The following is a 22,124-nucleotide window of genomic DNA, read 5'->3' as shown; positions in this document are numbered from 1 at the left end:
TGTGGTTGCAAAGAAATGCAGTCATCTACCTTATAAGACTGTTGAAAGAATAATTTAAATAACATATATCGATGACTCTAAACTTTTTTCACTATATCTAATAACAAAAGTGAGTGCACTCTGTGCAAATTTCCTTCCACAACCTGGTTCCTTTAAAGTTTCGTGTTCTAGGGTGACTGCGTGGCACAGTCAGTTAGGCATCTGACTCTTGGTTTCAGCTCAGGTAACGATCTCAGGGTCATGAGATAGAGCCCCAAGTTGGGCTCTGCACTCAGCATGGAGTCTGCTTGAGATTCTCTCTCCTTTTCCCTCTGCCATTCCTGCTCATGCTCTCTCTCTCTAAAATAATCCACTAAAAAAAAAAAAGTGAATTTTCATACAAATTTTGTATTCTTCTCTCTAACCTAAGAAACCCTTACTTTTTAATATTAATATTGATTAAGTACTGATTAAATTGCAGGAGACAGAAGAAAAACCAGAGAAATGAGAGAAAATAAAATGCTATTAAGGAAGCCAAGAAACGACTGTTCAGGGAAGGCTGACAATAACAAATGCTGCCAGAAGGCCCAAGAACACCCTTGAATTTACTGACATGAAAGTCAGTGGTGCCCTCTGTAAGAACAGTTTCGGGGTAAATGTGTAATAGGAGCAGAAGCCCAATTGCAGTCGGTTACAGATTAAGTAGGAGATGAGGAAATAAAGACAGAGAATCTAGACAGCATTTCCAGCTTCCATTTAATTCTTTTCTATCCTTTGACAGCCAATTTTCTTAAAAAAAAAAAAAAGAAGAAGAAGAAGAAGGAATGGATGGTTTTCAGAGCATAAGCAGAGATAGAAGGAATACTTCTTCCACTCTAACATTATAAAAAGCAGGTACAGACAACAAATATCTGTAATCTTAATAGTAAAGAAGCTAAAGAAGTTTCCAAATTAGAGTTATTTTCTCTGCAAAATAAAGAAGGAAATCAGCAGAGAGCAAAGAGGTTGGAGATTTGAGAAGAGCCAGGAAATCTGAAGATAATGTAGAGAACAAGATGATGAGTTAATTAAAGAAAAATGTAGGACTGGTGAGCAATGCTGAGGGCTGACTGACATTACCCATCATAATTTTATAGGGCCACCAATCCGTTCCATATGTGGCTTTTTTCAGTAGACTACAGTGACACAAAGACAAAAGTTTTACCAGATTTACCAGACTGACTGACAAAAAAATGGGACAAAAGTTTTATGACATTGACTAAAGAGTTAGTTAATGGACCATGGAATCAAAGCTAAAAAGGGAGGAAAGTAAGGATGAAAGAAAGGAAGAAATCAGAAGAATCTAATGGAGATACAGATAAGCCTAAGAACTGGTATGCTTTAAGAATAAGCATATGGGGGTGCCTGGGTGGCTCAGTGGGTTAAAGCCTCTGCCTTCAGCTCAGGTCAGGATCTCAGGGTCCTGGGATCAGTCCCGCGTCAGGCTCTCTGCTCAGCGGGGAGCCTGCTTCCCCCTCTCTCTCTCTCTGCCTCTCTGCCTACTTGTGATCTCTGTCTGTCAAATAAATAAATAAATAAATCTTTTAAAAAATAATAATAATAAGCATATGAATAAGCTGAAATCTACCAGGCTGTAGTGAGAAGGCTATCCAGCATTATGATTTGAGAAGGCGAACATTTCAGTGGTATGACAATGCACAAACTACAGTCCCAAAGAGAGTATACAGGTAGACTAGAAGTAATGATGATAAGGTCCAGCAACTATGATGCAGGAATATTAATAGAGTCCACATGGTTGCTGAATATAAAGATAATGAAGATAATAGCAGGAGTTGGGAGATTTATGCCTAATGACAGTATCTAACATGAAGGGAGAAATAATTAGAAGATTGGTAAATACAGCATCGAGGAAAGGAAGGGTTTAGACCTAAGGACTGCTAAGAAAAATTACCCTAGTAGTTCACATTGAATTCTGCTGCAAATAAATTTGATTTATAAATGGATGTATTAATTTAACTGAAACCCCTTTATTTCATAATTGAATAAATCTAGGACCCACAAAGGGAATGCAACATGCATAGAAATTATATGTAGGAACGTGTTTCTGCTAGAACATGCATATTTAACTAAATAGAACAGATGGTGAAGGGTTGGTTAGCCTAGAAAAGATGAGAACATCTTCATCAATTATTCTACATTAATTTGGTGTTAATAAGACAGAGGGGCGCCTGGGTGGTTCAGTTGGTTAAGTGTCCAATTCTTGGTTTCAATTCAGGTCATGATCTCAGGATTGGGAGGTCTCAGTGTAGAGTTTGGAGATTCTCTCCCTCTGCCCCTCCTCTCAAATGTGCACACTCTCTCACTCTCTCCCTTTCTCAAATAAATAAATTTTTTTTTAAAGGACTATTGGGGGTATACGTGGCTGGTAGAACATGCGACCCTTGATCTCAGGATTAGAAGTTTGAGCCCCACACTGCACACTGAGTGTAGGGTTTACTTAAAAATAAAATCTTAAGGGGCGCCTGGGTGGCTCAGTGGGTTAAAGCCTCTGCCTTCGGCTCAGGTCATGATCTCAGGGTCCTGGGATGCAGCCCCGCATCAGGCTCTCTTCTCAGCGGGGAGCCTGCTTCCCTCTCACTCTCTGCCTGCCTCTCTGCCTACTTGTGATCTCTGTCTGTCAAATAAATAAACTCTTAAAAAAAAGAGAAAGACTATTTAGCAACAACTAGGTTAAAACTAAGTATCTGCCTAAATAAAGTTGAATACATAAATTCTTAGACTACTTTGCATCTACATATGTTCTCAATATAAATTACCATTCTTTCTTTTATCAGAAAGGGAATACCTTGTAACTACCTCAATATGGAAAGCTATAAGGAGCTTTACATGGTAAACATGCCAATGTAAGCACAATGAGAAAAGTCAGTTTGCTACTAAACCTAAGCCCTAAAGGCAGTCTCAGAGATTTTCTCACTAGACCCACCACAGCCTCTGCCTGTGACACTGCATGTAGCACAAAGCACAGAACCTGGAGCTTCTATGGTTCATGACAGGTTCAACAAAAGAGTCTTCTTTATTGTTGGTTACATGGAAACTCAGTCAGTCAAGTAAAATTCCTTCAAAATAGGTAGGCTTTTTATTGAGGAAAAATATGCTCCCCAGGGTAAAAAGACAACTGATTATCTGATATCCCCTATTTTAGAATTCACATATTTTTACAGTTAAGATTCCTCATGAAACCTCACAGGAAATCATTTTCTTTGGGAAGTATTTTTACTTTATTATTTTTAGAATAAAAATTAAGTATCCTCTATGTATCAGGCATTATTCTAGGTAGTAGAGATAAAACTGTTAATTTAAAAAGATAAAGAGTGCTTGGTGGCTCAGTCAACTGAGCGTCTAATTCTTGATTTCAGCTCAGGTCGTGATCGGGGGGCCATGGGATCGAACCCCGGGTCAGGCTCCACACTGGCCGTGGATTCTGCTTGGGATTTTCTCTCTCTCCCTCTGCCAGCACCCCTGCTTGCTCGCTCCCATTCTCTCTCTCTCTCAAGAAAAAAAAAGATTAAAATTTCTGACTTCTTGGAGCTTACATTAAAGTGGGTATAGGCAGACATTAAACAAGTCAATGAGTATATCAAATATACAGTATGTTAGAACATGATAAACACAATAAAGAAAATAAACAAGGTAAGGGGACAGAAATTTGAGGATTTTTCATGCAAATTTGATATTTAAGATATTGAATATATTGATGAAAAAGCTATTCTAATATATTAAGGCAAATATGTTTAATCAAACCTCTATCAAAATCCCCGCAAGACTTCTTATAAGTAGAAACAAACTTTTATTCTAAATTTTACATGAAAAAGCATTAGATAGCTAAAACAATTTTGAAATAGAATAAAGTGTAAGGAATCACTCTAACCAATGCTAAGATTTAAGGATGGTCTCATAGACCAATAGAACCCACACAAATATGCCCAGTTTATTTTTGACATGTAAGTGTAAAAGCAATTCAATGGAGAAAGTATAGACCTTTCAATTACCTGTACAGGAGCAAGGGAGCATCCACAGATAAGACAAGACACAGACGAACTTTGAACTATACTATACCATATGTGAAAATTAATTCAAAAGCCATCATGGATTTAAATGTAAAACTACAAAACTTGGAAAGATGATGCAGGAAGATCTTAGGCTCACCTCTTCTCATGGATATACCTGGATAACATCCACATCAGTGTAAAAAGTCCAGGAAATGACCCAAGGCCTGGCAGAACAGACTCTCCCCAGCTAAATGTAGAAAAGAGCCACATGGAAGATGGTAGAAAGGGAGGAGACACAGACAGCTGGTCTGAGTGCAGGCCCCACCTATCAACAAATGCTTCTCAGGGGGCAACACAGGGAGACCACCCTGAAATTCAATGCTACTGGATCTCTGGTCTGAATCAACTCAAGCCCAAGGTGGCCCCAGAGTGGCCCACAAACAACACAGGGACCAAACCCTGCTCACGATAGGAAAAGAGAGCCGTTACAGATGACCAGATTGAAGGTAAATGTGGCTCAACCACAACAGTAAGGTGCACACATCACATGTAGAAGGAGACATCCCTGAAGCACCAGGTTCTGGTGAACAACAGACACAGCACTGCAGGGCACTACAGGACCTCTTCTTGACTACTGACAAGATGACTACTTAAAAGAGCAAGAGATGTAGCTGACAAAATGAGGAGACAGAAGAATATGTCCCAAGTCAAAGAAGATGACAAAATCACAGCAAGAGACCTAAGCAAAACAGAGGTAAGTAATGTGCCTGATAGAAAATTTAAAGTAATGGCCACAAAGATACTCACTGCATTTGAGAAAAGAGTGAAGGACCTCAGTGAGACCCAAAATAGATAGAAAACGTAACAAAAAACCAGTTAGAGATGAAGAACTCCGTAAGTGATATTAAAAATACCCTAGAGGGAATAACAGTAGACTATAAAAAGTGAAGACTGGACAAGTGACCTGGAGGACAGAGTAATAGAAAGCAATCAAACTGAATGAGAGAAAAAGGAATAATAAAAATTACAACAGACTAAGGGAACTCAGCAACACCATCAAGCACAATAACTCACATTACAGCAATTCCAGAAGAAGAGAGAAGGAGAAAAAAAAAGTATTTGACGAAATAACAGCTGAGAACTTCCTGATCTGTGATATAATTTAACATAAAGTAATTCATAATCAGAACTATGTATAAGGTCAATTTTCAAAACTTGCAATGTACTTGATTACAACTTGAATAAGTTCAAAACTTGATATCTCCATTTGCCCCTCCAGATCATCCTCTGTACCCCAAAATGTAGGATTATTATGAACTATATCAGAAGGTTCCTTTGCCCTCTTCTGTCCAGTTGGATTCAGCCAACAGGTAGCACCAACAAAAGGTCAGAGAAAGAAAAGAGGATAAACAGAGAAATTAGGGGGCAATTTATTTTCCTGATGTGGTTCCTAGAGGGTCAAGTTAGGCTGGCTGCATCCCACTACTACAAGTTATGCCAATTATCAGGTTACCTTCTACATAAATAGCCCCTCTAACTCCCAAGTTCCAAGAATCAGTTCCTCCCCTCACTCTTTCAGGATTCAGGACTTGCTATTAGGCAGAAGGTACTATACGTATGTTGCCATTTCAGTATACCCCACCCATATCCCTTTATTAAAATGTCATAATTTGCCTGTTCTGTTTGCTGCCAGGATCCTAATATGTGGAATATAATTAAATGTATTTTTCTCTTCACTTGCCTACTCTAAAGAACAGAAAATCCTTCCTATTCATAGAAAATATTATGTAATCAAAACCAAATTCTCCCTATATGTAATCCTGATCAAAGTCTTCAATATCCAAACAGAAAATCAGTAAATCCAGGTGAGGGGCGCCTGGGTGGCTCAGTGTTAAGCATCTGCCTTAGGCTCAGGTTATGATCCCAGAGTTCTGGGATCTAGCCCCATATCGGCTCCCTGCTCAGCAGGAAGTCTGCTTCTCCCTCTCCCACTCCCCCTGCTTATATTCCCTTTTTCACTCTGTCTCTGTCAAATAAATACATCTATCAATCAATCAATCAATCAATCAATTCAGGGTAGAGGAATGCAATTCAAATAATCCAACCTGCCAAAGACTTTCCCCTCCATTTACTTACAAGTCTTAAAATAGACTTCAGAGTCAGAACTTGTCTTGAATGCCTGCTCTAACATTCACTTAATGTCCTACAGCAAAGTATTTAACTGTTTTGTTCAGTGTTTTATTCCAGGCACCTAGTATAGTGTTGATACATAGCAGGTACTTCATAAATTTTTGTGGAATAAATGGACAAATGAACATACCTCTCCAAGACTGAATTTCCTCACCTATGAAATAAGATGATTATTATCTACCTCACAATGTTCCTGAGAAAATAAAGGATAATATATGTAAAGGAACCAAAGTTTAGGGTCTAGTAAAGATCATTACTTTTCTACCCTAAATCAAATATCTCCAATAATCCTACACTGTCTACATGAAAGAATAATGTACCAATATCTGTACTTCTCAATCTTTCCTCAGCATTCTTAAATACACCTATGATAGCAGTACATGACATTAATAAGACATTTTAAATGACATTTAAAAGACTCTCTGTACAAGATTTAAAACAAAAACAGAACAAAACCTATAGCTTTTAACTGGTAGTTTAACAATACCATTTTTTTACATATGTGATATTTTATGAAACACTTGCAAAAACATTCTGTCACGTATTCTAAACCTCAACAAATTCAACAAGAGGTCTTTCAATAGTTCTAATCAACCAGTTTAAGTAAAAAAAATTTTTTTTAATTTTAAATGTCTTTTAAAAATATGAAGCCCACTATTTTTTAAGGTTATATACCTTAAATTCTCTAATAATTTACAAATTATTGCAGAAGATATGATAAATCCAACTTTGGATTTGTTTAGCAAATCCAAGTTAAAATTCAGCTCTGAATTTGTTCAGGAAAATAACTGGTCTGTTCTTTTGCTTCTTTCTTAAAGATGTTCGTGAGAACAAGCAACCAAGCTGCTAATGTCCTATTCAATCTTATGAAAATCTCTCAATTTTTAATATCAAATCTTTTATGAAATATTACCCTCATACTTTGAAAAGACACTAGGTGGCATTAGAAACATGTTCCTCTTACAAAAAAGAAGAAACTAAGACTGCAAAAGACAGCAATTCTCAAATTGACAGTGAATTATCTAAACTCCTATAAATCTTACTAAGTTGAATACTTCACTATTTTGCCCTTTCACATATAAATTTTTCATGCTCTCCTACGTTCCTTTTTGTTCTCTGTACTCTTTTGCATGATTTAACCCACAGCTTCTAAATCCCTATCTATAGCTCTAAAACTGATCTACTTTACTCTAGGTGTTTATTTCTAACTCTTAAAAGGTTATCTAACAAGTGGATATCCGCATTCAAAAAAATAAAACTGCACCCCTCTATTTCACACCATATACAAAAACTAATTCAAAATGGAAGTAAATATCAAGATAAAACCATAAAACTCTTAGGAGAAAGCATAGGAGTATTATTTTCATGACCCAGGATCTGGCAACGTATTCTTAAGATGGGAGACTAAAAGCACGAGCAAAAAAAGAAAAAAATAAATTAGACTTCACCAAAATTTTTAAATTTTATACATCAAAAGATACTATTAAGAAAGTGAAAAGAAGGGCGCCTGGGTGGCTCAGTGGGTTAAAGCCGCTGCCTTCAGCTCAGGTCATGATCTCAGGGTCCTGGGATCGAGTCCCGCATCGGGCTCTCTGCTCAGCAGGGAGCCTGCTTCCTTCTCTCTCTCTGCCTGCTCTCTGCCTACTTGTGATCTGCGTCTGTCAAATAAATAAATAAAATATTTTTAAAAAAATAAAAAAATAAAAAAAATAAAAAAAAAAAAGAAAGTGAAAAGAAAATACAGAATGGGAGGAAATATTTGCAAATCAACATCTGATAAGGATCTAGTATCCAGGATACATAAAGAACTCTTACAATTCAACAACAAAATTTTTAAACGGGCAGAGTACTTGAATAGACATTTCTCTTAAAAATACATGTAAATGATTAAAAAATCACATTAAAAAAAGATGCTCAACATCATTAGCCATCAGGGAAATGCAAATCAAATGAGATACCACTTCATATCCACCAAGATAGTATAATAAAAAATAATGATTTTTTTAAATGGAAAATAAGTGTTGGCAACTGTGTAGAGAAACTGGAATCCTTGCACATTGCTGGTGATGATATAAAATGGGATAGCAACAGTATCCCGATTTCTTAACAAGTTAAAGATAGAATTATCATACGACCCCTCAATTTCCACCCCCTAGATTTAAACCCCAAAGAATTGAAAACAGGTACTCAAACATGTATACATACATACATGTTCACAGCAGCATTATTCACAACAGCTAAAAGGCAGAAACATTCCAAATGTCCATCAACAGATGAATGGATAAACAGTGTTAAATACATACAATGGGGGGGCGTGCCCGGGTGGCTCAGTGGGTTAAGCCTCTGCCTTCGGCTCAGGTCATGGTCCCAGGGTCCTGGGATCAAGCCCCTCATCGGGCTCTCCACTCAGTGGGGAGCCTGCTTCCTCCTCTCTCCCTGCCTGCTTCTCTGATTACTTGTGATCTCTGTCTGTCTAATAAATAAATAAAATCTTAAAAAAAAAATACATACAATGGGAAATTATTCAGTCACCCAAAAAATGAAGTACTAATATATGTTAGAATATAGGCAGACCATCCAAACATCACGTTAAGCCAAAGAAGTCAAATACAAGGGTTACATAGGGTAAGATTCCATTTATGGGGAATATCCAGAACAGATAAATCCATAGAGACAGAGCGCACACTGACGGTTGCCAGAGGCTGAGTGGAAGGGGAAAGAGAAGTGCTTAACGAATAAGGGGTTTTACTTAGGAGTGACAGAAATGTTTTACAAATGAACAGAGGTGGTGGTTGCACAACACTGTGAATGTACTAAATATTCACTAACTGTTCACTTTTAAATGGCTACACTTACGTGAATTTCATCTCAATAAATTATTTATAAAAGCATACCTAGGGGTACCTCGTGGCTCATTAGGCTAAGCATCTGCCTTCAGCTCAGGTCTTGGCTGCCATCAAGCTCCCTGCTAGGTGGGGAGCCAGTTTCTCCCTCTCTTCCTCATTTGTGCTATCTCTGTCACTATCTCCATCTCTCTCTCTCAAAGGAATTAATAAAATCTTTCAAATAAATAAAATAAATAAATGGGTATCTATACCATATGACCCATCATCAATATGCTAAGAATCACATTCATTAATTTCCTCTCCCAGCTTGTTCCTTTTCCTACATACCCAATTTCAATTAAAGGTACCACAATCTAACCCTCAAAGTTATAAATGAATTCATTCTTATTTCTTGATTCTCTTCTATCTAATCCAGCAGTTTCCCATGAGTATAACCTGTATTATAAATAACTGCTTCTATTACTATTTAAGGTACCTAAAGGCATGCAAATAAAGAATAACATTTAGTTCATACTTATGACAAATCTGGCACTATGTTATTTTACACGGATTGTCTCACTTTATCCTAACAACTCTATGAGAAAGCCCTATAATTATCTTGATTTTAAAGATGAGAACACAGATGATTAAAGTTCAGTGACTTCCCTAGGTTTATATGATTACTAAGTGGCAGGATAAGAACATAGAGTATAGGCCTACAGCTTTAGCTAGTATTTACTTCCTTTGTAAAGTAGAAAGCATTCACAATCATTTCATTTAAATATATTTTCCTGAGTAGGAGTAAAAAAAGTAGAATTAATGGGTAAGCCCATAGGAGTTACTCGCAAGTATTACTTATCATGATTTCTGGATTTGTATCTCCAAAGGAGGTAGGGATATTTTTTGAAAATTCAAACAACAAAACCAATTATCTCTTTGATGGCTTAACAATGTTACATGTCACTCTCCATTTCACCTTATGGTAGATGCACTTCATTTTGTCTCTATCCCATTAAAAATTAATACTCAAAGCAAACATTTTTTTATAGTCAGATTTTTTTCCCTCTTATGACTTGTGCTACTTTTTGTACTCTAAGAAATATTTATCTCACCCAAAATCAGAGACTTTCTCTTGTGTTTTCTTATACATGTTTTATTATCTTATCCATTTCAAGTTAATTTTTGTATATAACATGAGGCAAAGGTCAAAATTCTTTTTTTTCCCCATGTAAACTGCTCCAGCAACATTTGTTGAAAAGACTATCTTTTTCCTACTTAATTACTTTGGCACATTTACCTATTTCTGGACTTTATATTCTGTTCCAGTGATCTACATGTCTATCCTTATATTGATATCACACTGTCTGGCTAACTGTACTTTTATAGAAAGTCATAAAATTGGGTGAAGTGATTCCTCTAAAAATTTTTTTTTTAAGATTTATTTATTTGAGAGAGACGGTGAGAGAGAGAGAGAGAAGGAGCGTGAGCAGGGGAAAAAGAGGGAGAAGGAGAAGCAGGATCCCTGCCAAGCCAGGAGCCTGATGTGGGGCTCGATCACAGAACCCCAAGATCATGACCCAAGCCAAAGGCAGACGCCCAACCAACTGAGCTACCAAGGTGCCCTGAAGTTATTTCTCTAAGTCTCGTCTTCTTTTTCAATATTTTAGTTATTCTAGGCCCTTTGCATTTCAATATAAATTTGAAATCATCTTGTCACTTTCTGAAAGACTGGGTTTTTATTTTAATAGGATTGCACTGAATCTATATATCAATAGGGAGAATTTACATCTTGATATCAAGTCTTTTAATCCATTAACATACTATATCACTTTATTCATTTAGGGCTTCTTTAATTTTTCTCAGGAATTTTTTTTAAGATTTTATTTATTTATTTGACAGAGAGATCACAAGTAGGCAGAGAGGCAGGCGGGGCGGGGCGGGGGGGAGAGTAGGCTCCCCACCGAATGGAGAGCCTGATGGGGGGCTCAATCCCAAGACCCTGAGATCATGACCTGAGCCGAAGGCAGAGGCTTAACCCACTGAGCCACCCAGGCACCCCTCAGTAATGTTTTATAGTTAAAATGTCCTGGTCTTACAAAGGAGTTCTTAAGTTGATATTTACTTGTTACATATTTTTAAGCTACTGTAAATAGTAGTGATTTTTAAAATTTCTATTTCTTTCATTGCTGGTATGGAGAAATACAATGGACTTTTGCTTTTTTCCATATATAAATTTTTGCATACAACACAGATAAAATGAAAACAGGAGCCACAGACAGGGAGAAAATATTTAAAAGCATATTATCTGATACACAACTAGTATCAGAATAAACAACTCTTAAGACTCAGTATTAAGACAAACAGCTTAAAATTTTTTAACCAACAAAAGATTTGAACAGATACCTCATCACAGAACATATATGAATGGCAAATCAACACACACACACACACACACACACACATAATTCGACCTTAATAGCCATCAGAGATGCAAATTAAAATCACAATTAAATACCCCTACACACCCATTAGGAAGGCTACGATTAAATTAATAATACATAATACTGACAATGATGTGAAGCAAATGTTAGTGGAAATGCAAAAATGCCACTTTAGAAAACAGTTTGGCAGTTTCTTATAAAGATTAACATACACTTACCATATATCCCAGCAATCTCATTTCCAGGTATTTATCAGGCAGAAATGAAAGCAAAAATCACAATGATAGAGAACAGATCAGTGGTAGCCAAGGGCTGGGGCTGGGAAAGGGAACAGACTGCAAACAAGAGAAGGGAATATTTTGGGGTGACAGATATTTCAATACCCTGATTTTCTACACCATATCATGTTTTGGTGATAGTGACTCAACTATATATATCTGGGAAAGTTCATCAAATTGCACACTTAAAATGGGTGAACTTTACCCTGAGGTAAATGATACCTCAATAAAACTGATTACAATACAGATACAGAGATCTTCAACTCCCACAGCAGAAAATGCAAAGCTACAGCTACAGAATGGCATGACTGACAGGAGAAGTTGCTGAGTTTAGAATCTCTGTCACATAGAAGTGGGTAAAACAAAAATTTGTGGGTATTGCTTTTTGAAGTTATTATATGATAATTAAAGAATAATCATGTCCATCAAAAGATGAATGGATAAAAGAGATGTAGTATATAGATACAATGGAATATTACTCAGCCATCAAAAAGAATGAAATCTGGGGCGCCTGGGTGGCTCAGTGGGTTAAGCCGCTGCCTTCGGCTCAAGTCATGATCTCAGGGTCCTGGGATCAAGTTCCGCATCGGGCTCTCTGCTCTGCGGGGAGCCTGCTTCCTCCTCTCCCTCTCTCTGCCTGCCTGTCTGCCTGCTTGTGATCTCTGTCTATCAAATAAATAAATAAAATCTTAAAAAAAAAAAAAAAGAACGAAATCTTGCCATGTGCAACAATGTGGATGGAACTAGAGGGTGTTATGCTAAGCAAAATAAGTCAAAGAAAGACAAATACCATATGATTTTACTCATATGTGGAATTTAAGAAACAAAACAGATGAGCATGGGGAAGGGAAGGAAAAATAAAATAAGATGAAAACAGAGAGGGAGACAAACCATAAGAGACTCTTAACTACAGGAAACAAACTGAGGGATGCTGGAGGGGAGACTGGGGGAGTATAAGTGGGATGGACACTAAGGAGGGCACTTGATGTAATGAGCACTGGGTGTTATATGCAACTGATGAATCACTAAATTCTACCCTTGAAACTAATATTACACTATATGTTAACTAAAATAAATTTACATTAAAAATTTTTTTAATCACAAAGATCTAAAAATGAATTAAGCTTAACCATATTTCAAATGCTTAAGATAAAAAGAACGTTATGAGAAGTTTCTAAGTAGTATCATGGATTTTTAATTCCTTTAAAAGTGTAGCCCATATATGCCCACCTCAAGAAAGTTCTGAGCTATTATTTTTTTTTAAAGATTTTATTTATTTATTTGATAGAGAAATCACAAGCAGGCAGAGCAGTAGGCAGAGAGAGGGGGAAGCAGGTTCCCCACTGAACAGAGAGAGCCCAATGTGGGGCTCAATCCCAGCACCCTGGGATCATGACCTGAGCAGAAAGCAGAGGCTTAACCCACTGAGCCACCCAGGTGCCCCTGAGCTATTATTAAATTAAAAATACAATAATAGCTGTACCTTGGTGGTTCAGTCATTTGGGCATTTGAATTTTTTTTAAGATTTTATTTATTTATTTGAGAGAGAGGGAAAGCAAGAGGGAGAAGGAGAAGCAGAGAGAGCTGAGCAGGGCACTGATATGGGACTCGATCCCAGAACCCTGAGATCATGACCCAATCCAAAGGCACACGCCTAACCAATTGAACCACCCAGGTGCCCCAAGGGCATCAGACTCGGTTCCAGCTTGAGTCATGACTGAGCCTCTGCACTGGGCTCCACGCTTAGCACCAAGTCTATTTAAGATTCTCTCCCTCTCCTGCTGTCCTTCCCCTCCTCTCTCTCTCTCTCTCAAATAAATCTTAAAATAATTTTTTAAAATATAATAATAATGAAAACTTTAAATAATCAAAGTCATTAAACACCCACTAGAATGACTGTAATTTTTTTAAAAATAACAAATTTTAGTGAAATGTAGAGAAACGGGAACTCTCATACATTGCTGATGGGAATACAAAATGATTTTCAATGCAGCCATTGTGGAAAACAGGTTAGTGGTGCCTCAAAAAGTTAAACACAGAATTACCATGATTCAGCAATTCCACTCTTAGTTATATATCCAAAAGAATTTAAACCGAGAACTCAACTACAAGGTGGATAAACCTCAAAAACATTATGCTAAATGAAACAAATCACAAATTACAGGATTCCCTTTATATGAACTATCCAGATTAGGTAATCCATAGAGACAGAATGCAGATTGGTAGATGCCAAGGATGGGATGAAGGTGGAATGGAGAGTGACTGCTTAATGATTAGAGGTTTTTCTCTCAGGGTATATAATGTCTTCAAACTTAACTCCAAAGTTCAATCTGGTATTGAGCTCTAGTTCTTTAAATCTTATTTTTTTCTCTGTTAAATCTCATTTGCTGGTTCTTCTTGAGCCATCATTTCTGTTTTTGAGGTTCTGACTGAATGTATTCAACATGGAAAATGTGCCATCAGCATATGTGCTAAGCATTCCTTCTATGTGTTAATTTAAGAAGTTGATTAAAATTATTATTAAGGGGCGCCTGGATGGCTCAGTGGGTTAAAGCCTCTGCCTTCAGCTCAGGTCATGATCCCAGAGTCCTGGGATCGAGCCCCGTATAGGGCTTTCTGCTCGGCAGACAGCCTGCTTCCCTTCCTCTCTCTCTGTCTGTCTCTCTGCCTACTTGTGATCTCTGTCTGTCAAATAAATAAATTAATAATCTTTTTAAAAAATGATTATTAAGGGCAAGAATAGAGATCTGTGTGACATCATTTCAGGCTGGTACTGACACATTAAAAAAAAAAAAAATCAACCTTCTTTGGCAGACGTTATACTTCAAACAAGTATTAATCCAACCAGCTGTAACATTAGCAAAGATATTCCAAAAAGTTCTTTACTCATTTAATAAGAAATTATACATTGCTTACTATGTGCCACATATAATGCTACATGTAGACAGATGGACAGAGTCATTCTTTGCCAATGATCATTCCCACTGTTAAAAAGAAAACCACAGACTCAAAATGGCATCCCTTAGGTTAAGCCTAAAGTCAGAAAGACAATACCTAACCTAACTGTAGTTTCAATCCCCAACAATATAACCTTTAACCCATCTAAAGGATTTTCCCAGTCAATACTAGGAAATTTACTAATAGACTCCTCCTCCCCTTAAGAGGGCAACCTTGCCTAAATAATGCATTCCTGGGGTGCCTGGGTGCCTGGGTTAAAGCCTCTGCTTTAGGTTCTGACTGAACGTATTCAATATGGAAAATGTGCCATCAGCATATGTGATAAGCATTCCTTCTATGTGTTAATTAAAGAAGTTGATGAAAATGATTATTAAGGGGCGCCTGGGTGGCTCAGTGGGTTAAAGCCTCTGCCTTTGGCTCAGGTCATGATCTCAGGGTCCTGGGATGGAGCCCCACATCGGGCTCTCTGCACGGCAGGGAGCCTGCTTCCCTTCCTCTCTCTCTGCCTGCCTGTTTGCCTACTTAAGATCTCTGCCTGTCAAATAAATAAATAAAATCTTTAAAAAATAATAATAATGCATTCCCTAATATTAATAATCCTTCCTTTTTTCTTTTTTTTTTTTAAGATTTTATTTATTTATTTGACAGACAGAGATCACAAGTAGGCAGAGAGGCAGGCAGAGAGAGAAGAAGGGAAGCAGGCTCCCTGCTGAGCAGAGAGCCTGATGAGGGACTCGATCCCAGGATCCCGGGATCATGACCTGAGCTGAAGGCAGAGGCTTTAACCGACTGAGCCACCCAGGCGCCCCTCCTTCCTTTTTTCTTTGTAAGCCCTCTTCCTTCCCTTAAAAACCTTTTTCTTGCTTAACTCCTTGGAGCTCCCTTCTACTTGCTGTGTGATTCATAAATCATTTAATAAAGCTAATTAGATCTTCAAATTTGTGGGGTGGATTTTTGTTTTGTTTTTAACACTGTAAAGGCATCATTCCTATAAAGGCAATTGTCTGCCAACAAAGTAAAAAAAGAATCTCAAAAGCAAAAATAAGCAAAATAAATCAATCAGAGAAAGATAAATACTGTATGAGTACTGTACATGTGGAGAATCAGTCAAACCCTACCAGTTAAAAGATTCCTGGGATTCACAATCCTTCTACTAAAATGCCAGTATTCAGTACTGTTCACTGCTTAGGTCACCCTTTATACTGAGACATACATTACTTGAATCCAACATTCTGATTTCCAAGAAAAAGCATCCAAGCCTAATCCTTCCATCTGCAATCTCTGTGTCCAGTTTCTCATTACCTATTTGTTAATCTCAATGAAAACTCATCCACTGAATAATTATTAATTATTATACATTATAATAACCATTATAGGAAGCTATTGAAAGATAATCAAGTGAATGGTTAAACATTGGTGCTACATAAATATTAGCCAAATGAAAAAACTGGAGGACAAAGCTAAAAGAAGGTTACTCGGTTAAAGGTATTGTAGTAGCACTGTGTGGTAACAGATGGGAGCTGCGCTTAAGGTGAACACAGCATAACATACAGACTTGTGGAATCACTGTTATACACCTGAAACTAACATAACATTGTATGTCAACTATACTTCAATTAAAAAAAAAAAAAAACTAAAGAAAGAATAGATGTGATCAATTTGTCTTTGAAATAAGACGTTAGAGTGAAAAGCGGCCTGGAAAGGAGGAAGACTGAATACGGTGTTCACATAATAAGGACACTACAATGATCTCAGCAAAAAGACTGTAATTATGGCTTAGAATGGGCTACAACTGTAGTGAAAAAAATGTAGACACCTGGAGATGTTGCGCACTAACGCTGTCTGGGTGACTGGGTGGGGAGGGGAGGAAGGGTAGAGGAGGAGTCAAAGAGTTCCAGGTGTCGGGGCACCTGGGTGACTCAGTGGGCTAAAGCCTCTGCCTTCAGCTTGGGTCATGATCTCAGGGTCCTAGGATGGAGCCCCGTATCAGGCTCTCTGTTCGGCAGGGAGCCTGCTTCCTCCTTTCTCCCTCTCTGCCGCCTCTCTGCCTACTTGTGATCTTTGTCTGTCAAATAAATTTTTAAAAATCTTTAAAGAAAAAAAGAGTTCCAGGTCTCTGGCTTTCAGCTACTGGGTGGATAATAGCGCTAATTAACAAGACAGGGAACCGCCAAGGAAGAACTGGTTTAGGGGAACATTAAGGCAGAATAAGCAGATGCAGTCTTGGGGCACCTGGGCAGCTCAGTTGGTTAAGCGTCTGCCTTGGGCTCAAGTCATGATCCTGGGATCCTGGGATGGAGCCCCAAGTCGGGCTCTCTGCTCAGTGGGGAACCTGCCTCTCCCTCTCCCTCTGCTTGTGCATTGACTCACTCTCTCTCTCTCAAATAGCTAAAAAAGACTTTTTAAAAACAAATTTAACAAGTGTAAAAAGCTAAAACAGATGCAGTCTTAGACATGATGATATAGTTCAGTGGATTCATGTCAGAAATAACAAGAGACAAAAAAAAAAGAAATAACAAGAGACAAAGATCAAAGTTTTAGATATTACTTAACATATTCATGAGAAACCAAAGCAGAAATTAAGTTTATTTGAAAGATGTGAAAAAAAGGCTCAAATAAGTCTAGTCCTTACTCAAATTTAGACAGCTAAGTATCAGATATATCCTGGTCTTGCAAGTTCTAATCCAAAGGTGTTTCTCCCATGCCACTTTTAACACTAGATTTTCAATTGTATATGAATTGCATATGAATTTTTTTTAAAGACAATGTTATCTCGGACAAGATGTCATCTAGTTTTTCCCACCTGGGAGCATACAATATAATGACTGTATAATCCTTTTTATAAGAACATGCACTGGAAGCCACTAATTAGAATCATGGTTTCTACATATATGGGGGAAATAGGTCTTCAGAGAAATCCTCTCACCAGATATTAGGAAATGAGGGATAAGTCTAAAAATCTCTTCATAAACACCTACTACTTGGATGGCCTCAAAATAAAAATATTTGCAGGGGGGCCTGTATAGTGTAGTTGGTTAAGTGCTGACTCTTGGTATGGACGCAGGTTCTGATCTCAGGGTCATTAGATGGAGTCCTGTATAGGGCTCCATGTTTAGCACCATGGGCCTTCTTAAGATACTCTCTCCCTTTCCCTCTGTACCCCCCTTTAAAAAATAAATAAATAGAGGTGCCTGGGTGGTTCAATCAGTTAAGCAACTGACTCTTGCTTTCAGCTCAAGTGATGCTCTCTCAGCAGTGAGATGAAGCCCCATGTCAGGCTCCACCTCAGCATGGAGTCTGCTTCAGATTCTCTCTCCCTTTCCCTTCGCTTCCCACCCCCCACTGCTCATGCCCACCCCTCATGCACACAGGCTCTCAAATGAATAAATAAAATAAAATAAGATCTTTAAAAAAAAAAAAGAAAGAAAATATTTGCTACATTAAGTTTTTGGTTATCCATTCTCCAGATTCTGGTCAAGTCTAACCTCCAACAAACTTAATCTCCCTAATAATTACACCCAAGAATAATTATTCTTGTCCCCTTTTATGTCCCCTCTTAGTTATGTTTTAAGTCATAATCAACAGTTCATTAAATGTTAAATTAGTTGTTACATATGACTCCTGTTGACCCAGAAGTTCTTTGGAGGCTGGGTCTATGTAGCAATAAGTCTATTAAGAATGAGGATAGGGCGCCTGGGTGGCTCGGTGGGTTAAGCCGCTGCCTTCGGCTGAGGTCGTGATCTCAGGGTCCTGGGATCGAGTCCCGCATCGGGCTCTCTGCTCTGCAGGGAGCCTGCTTCCTCCTCTCTCTCTCTCTGCCTGCCTCTCTGCCTACTTGTAATCTCTCTCTGTCAAATAAATAAATAAAATCTTTAAAAAAAAAAAAAAAAAAAAGAATGAGGATACACACACAAAAAAAAAAAGAGAGAGAGAGAGAGAATACATGGTAGGAGAGATTCTTCATAAATGTCACAGCCAGAAGCTGGGATGGCAGCACCCAGGTATATTCCAGTTTGGGGATAACTCAAAGCAAGAAAATATATTCAATACTAACCAGCAAATGTGCCACATAAAAAATTCCTGGAAAGGAGAATGGAAAGGGAGGAACTAGCCTAAAGTTACCATAGATAAGTGAATAGCTCAGGAAAGAAAGGCACAGGAGAAAACAAAAGGCCGACACTTGGGAGTAGAAAACTAAATACAGGTCTAAAGAAATAATTTGCAAATCCATATACAAAATAGATAAATAAATAGATAAATAACTTTTTAAATGGGCAAAAAACAGGAAGACATTTCTTCAAGAAAGTTTGCAAACAGCCAATAATTCCATTAAAAGATACTCAGTGTCATTAGTCATTAGGAAAATGTGAGTCAAAACCACTTCAGACCCAGTATTATTGCTAAAATCAAAGACAGACAAAAGTAAATATTAGTGAGGATATAAAGAAATCAAAACCTCAGACACTGTTAGTAGGAATGTAAAATGGCGCAGCCACTTTGGAAAACAGTCTGGTGACTCCTCAAAATGTTAAACACAGAGTTACCATACAACCCAATGATCTTACTCCTAAGTATATACCCAAGAAAAATGAAAACATGTCCACACAAGAATCTTTAAATACATGTTCACAGACGCACTATTCATCACAGTTACAAGGTAGCAACAACCCAAATACCCATCAGCTGATAGACAAAATGTGGTATATCCATACAATGGAATATAACTGAATGATAAAAAGGAAGGAAGTACTTTCATGCTACAGTGTAGAGAGACCTTAAAAACATCATGCTAACTGAAAGAAGCCAGTCACAAAAGGCCACATATTCTATGAGTCAGTTTATATGAAATGTACAGAACGCAAATGCACAGAGGCAGAAAGGAGATTAATGGTTACATAGGGCTGGAGGGATGGGAGGATAAAGAGTGACAGCAAAGGTATAGGGATCCTTTCTGAAGTGATAAAAATGTTCTAAAACTGACTGTACTGGGGCACCTGGATGGCTCAGTCATTAAACGTCTGTCTTCAGCTCAGGTCATGATCCCAGAGTCCTGGGATCGAGTCCAACATCAGGCTCCTTGCTCCACAGGAAGCCTGCTTCTCCCCCTCCAACTCCCCCTGCTTGTGTTTCCTCTCTCATTATCTTTCTCCCTCTATCAAATAAATAAATAAAATCCTTAAAATTGACTATAGTGACAGCTCCATATATCTGTGAATATACTAAATATCATTTAGTAGTACAATTACTGGGTAAATTGTGTCTTACATAAATTATATCTCAATAAACTTTTAAAAAGAAAAAGGAATTCAAGAATATTCTACTTCGGTTGGCCTATGCTAGGACTCCAGCAACCTTAGTCCAGGAATTCCCTCTGAAACAATACCTTAAAATAAAACATTCAGCTTTATTTTAGTGGCAATTAATTCTCAAAAGGGTGCATGTTAGAACTAGTTATAACGCTTTAAAGAAAATACAGATCCCTAGGACTACCCCAGTCCCTTGGACCAAAATCTCTATGATGCAGGGAGCCTGGCTGGCTCATTTAGTAGAATGTAACTCTTGATCTCGGGGTTGTGAATTTGAGCCCCACTACAGGTGTAGAGATTACTTTTTTTTTTAAGGTTTTATTTATTTGAGAAAGAAAGAGAGAGCACGAACAGGGGGAGAGGCAGAGGGAGAAGCAGACTCCCTGACACAGGACTCAACCCCAGAACTCTGGGATCATGACCTGACCCAAAGGCAGATGCTTAACTGACTGAAGCCCCAAGAGATTACTTTAAAATCTAAATTAATCCATCTCTATGATAGGGTACATAGATCTATATATATTTTTATATTCCAGAGGTTAAAAGGAAGAAGATGTGGGGTTTTAATAGACATGCTGAGAACAAGTAAGGAAATTTGAATATAAAAAAAAATCCCATAAAAATATAAATAAAAGGGTGCCTGGGTGGCTCAGTGGGTTAAGGCCTCTGCCTTAGGCTTGGGTCATGATTGCAGGGTCCTGGGATCGAGCCCCGCATTGGGCTCTCTGCTCAGCGGGGAGCCTGCTTCCTCCTCTCTCTCTGCCTGCCTCTCTGTCTGTCAAATAAATAAATAAAATCTTTAAAAAAAAAAAAAAGCTTCTTATTAAAAAAATATATATATATATAAATATAAGAGTTTAGAGTGAAAAGTAAGATACTATTATTAAATTGATCTTAAATTTCTTGGATCTGATAATATACTACAGTTAAGAGATTGTCCTTGGTCTTACAAAAAATAATTAAGGGTGAGGTATCATAAGGTCTGTGACTTGCTTTGAAATGTTTCAGAGGAAAAAAAATACATATATACACACAGATAAAGCAAATGTGGCAAAATGTGAGTTACAACCAAATTGACCAATTTAAGTAAATTTATGTGGATATTCACTGTATTTGAAATTTTCAAAATAAAAGGTTAAAGAGTGGGAAAATTCCTGATTCTTCCTGTGGCCTAAGAGTCACAAACTTCAGATCATAAGGAAATCTTCTGACCAAAAATTAACTTCCCACCTGCTATAAAGAAGACTCTTTTCCCTATCCCCACTTCCCAGAATGGACAAATGGACAAAAATTTCTAATCTATACATGCCAACCCAAAAGATTTATAATCCTAAAGAATAGATGAGATTATATTTTAATGGGAACAAGCTTCTGTTACTGTACCCTGAAAATTACTTATGTGTCTTGTCCTTTAGGAAGAATGTGAGATAAGTAGGAAGTCAAAGGGCACCTTCAACAGAAAGGCAGAGGTACTGAGGATAAAAGTGTAGAAGATGCAATTACAGGCAGAAAACAACCTGCCAAGACTACACAGCTTAACCTTTGTTAGATTCTGTCTATCATACAAATCCTAAAAGGCTCATTCTTGCATCCAGTATATACCGAACTGCCCACTATCCTATCCTCATATACTAAATATGTGTATCACAGAACTATACACAGAAGCAACATAACTTCACAAGCTTAAGAATCCTATCTATTACAAAGCTCTTTCCCATAGAGCGCCCAGGTGGCTCAGTCAGTTAAGTGTCTTCCTTTGGCTGAGGTCATGATCGCAGGGTCATCAGGCTCACTGCGCAAGGAGCCTACTTCTTCTTCTCCTTTCCCTCTTGTGCTCTCTCGCTATCTTGGTCTCTCTCAAATAAATAAATAAAATCTTTAAAAAAAAGAAAAAAGAAAAGAAAGAAGAAAGCTCTTTCCCAGAAAATGTATTCATTCAATCAACCATACGATGTCTTTTTCTTGACTCTCCATACCTAATCAGTACAGTAACCACATGAGAGCAATCAGAGTATATTCAATTAAATCCATTCTTTTTCTATACTTTACTTTGAAAAATTAAACTATCAAAATCCTAAAAAGAAAAATAATAAATGTG

The 22,124-nt window shown here is 37.6% G+C and overlaps 1 protein-coding gene across 5 annotated transcripts in view; it reads right to left on the bottom strand.

The window, feature by feature from the left end:
• Positions 1-22,124, bottom strand: part of MAST2 (microtubule associated serine/threonine kinase 2) — a 199,311-nt gene that overhangs the window by 144,137 nt on the left and 33,050 nt on the right. The gene's annotated exons all lie outside the window — the stretch shown is intronic.

Source organism: Neovison vison, chromosome 2, assembly GCF_020171115.1.
Source record: "Neovison vison isolate M4711 chromosome 2, ASM_NN_V1, whole genome shotgun sequence".
In the NCBI taxonomy this organism is placed as follows: Eukaryota; Metazoa; Chordata; class Mammalia; order Carnivora; family Mustelidae; genus Neogale; species Neogale vison.
The sequence above is the reverse complement of the archived record's forward strand: the minus strand, read 5'-3'. Positions and strand labels throughout refer to the sequence as shown.